Genomic DNA, 2,228 nt, shown 5'->3' on the forward strand with positions numbered 1-2,228 from the left:
TGATGCAGAAAATGCCAATTCAAATTAAATGGATTGAAAACGATGTTACTGCATGGATCGTAATTAAAAATTCCCCCGTTTTCATCCATTAAATAATATTTAAGTACTTGAAAAGTCTGTTTTAAATTGTCAAGTTGCAAATATTTAGTTAGTGAGATCGGGTTTTGAGTTATTAACTGATAAAATGAATAAAAATTCACAATTTGAGGAGCCGTCCCTAAAGGGCCTAACGAATTCCTAATTGAAATTAGAGGATCCTTTTTACTTGATTCTTTTATGACATTATAATCTTTTACATCGTTGAATAGATCCATTTGCAAACAATTCGATGCTGACAAAATTATCAAAGATTGGCGTTCTTTATTCCTATTCAACAACGTACGAATAGTTCCTTGATTTTGACTAAGGGATTGTGGAACCCTTGCCTTGGAATAAATAGAAAAAAATGGATTGATATTGGTGCGATCTGACTCATTATTAAAGATCAATCCTGAACACGACGGATCTTTCCTTTTTCTGATATACGAAGTATCGGATTTCACTAAGTCTATTCTTAGGAAATTTCGAACCAGACCATTTGTACTTACTTCAACAAAGGAAGCGCGGGCTTCTTCGATAGAAGAGCTTTTTTTGTCTCGGTCCCAATTCAACAATAAACAAGTCCGAACTAATTGAATGCTTGTGCCAGAAATTCCCCGAATTGGTTTGCCATTTCCATAAAGGATATAATTGACAACTCTAAGCTCCAGATTATCCCTTTCTTGCAATAGATCCTGTGGGAAAAGTGTTACTAAATTTATACCGTCGGCTAGTTCATATATGATTACAGGTCGAACAAAAACAAAATACTTTTTCTTGGTAGGTGTGATCCACTGGACATAAATCCAATTTTTCGATTTTTTTGATTTCTTAGAATTTTTTTTTACTCTTTCAGGTGGTATCAAGATGCCATTGTGTCGGGATATCTTATCCATCTCTCCAGGAAAATGTATATCTCCAGAAAATATTTTTAGTTCAATCCTTTTTTTTTTTTCTCCACTCGGACCAATCCGCCTACTCGACTTCTTATACTTAAAGTTATTCGCGTAGCTACTCCAATGATACTATTGTTCCGTACCATTATGGAAGAAGATTCAGGTAAAATATGCACTTCCTCGGGAATGAAAAAAAATCGATCCACTTTCATTTGTATTTGGTATTTTGGCTTAAAGTCTTTGACTCCTCGATACTCAATCAAATCCTCTTTTTTGAGGATTGAATGCACCCCTATAGTCCCATATTTAGTAATTCCTGAACTATTTCTTCTGTATTGAGGATCATCGAAATAAGCAAGAATACTATTTCTACGAAAAATACCATTTATGGGTATTTCAATCGAAATATCGGAAGGGGGCGGTAGCTCTTTTTCTCGTTCTTGAAGTGATTCAAATTGAATGATGAATCCATTTCTTCTTCGCCTCTTGCAATAAATCATATTACCGTGGAAAATAGCAGGATATGTGAGATTACATTGACCCGTACATAGGATTGGATAAGTTCTGAATAATCAGGAATTACGCTTTCGTTTTTACCAGAGAGATCCGAACTATAAAATTTTTGTCTCACTTTATCGTTATTTACTGAAAGGCTAGAAATATATCTTCTTTCGACAGAAAGAGAATGAACGTTAATTTGATCTTGATCCTTGTAGAGTGAAAAAGGGACTACACTGCATCCGCACGAACCTCCCGATAATATCCATAAATGACTTGTTTTTGGTAAGAGATGGACATTACTATATGTAAATTCGGGTGCATGGTACACATCGGTACTCCAATGCATTTCTCCCTCTGAGTCAGAATAAATATGTTTTCGAACCCCTCTTTTAAATTAAGAGTGTATGTTCCCCGCGAATCTCAGCAATCACTTTCTGATTCTACATATTGATCATTTTGAACTAAAATAAACTTTTTGGTGGAATAGTGACGTTATGTATAATATCCTCACTCTCAATAGTTACATACAAGTCTATATAACATAAAAAAGCAGGATGCCCATGACGTGTACGTGTGGGATGAACCAAATCCTCATTGAATTTTATTTTTCCATTAGAAGGAGCTCGTATATGTTCTGCAGTACCCCCTGTGAATACTCCGCCGGTATGAAAAGTTCTTAATGTTAGTTGAGTGCCCGGTTCTCCAATAGATTGACCCGCAATAATACTCTTCTCTCCCAATTCGACCAGGTCC

This window comes from Momordica charantia, unplaced genomic scaffold (genome assembly GCF_013281855.1).
Source record: "Momordica charantia cultivar OHB3-1 unplaced genomic scaffold, Mcharantia_2.0 BLBB01000138.1, whole genome shotgun sequence".
Classification (NCBI taxonomy): Eukaryota; Viridiplantae; Streptophyta; class Magnoliopsida; order Cucurbitales; family Cucurbitaceae; genus Momordica; species Momordica charantia.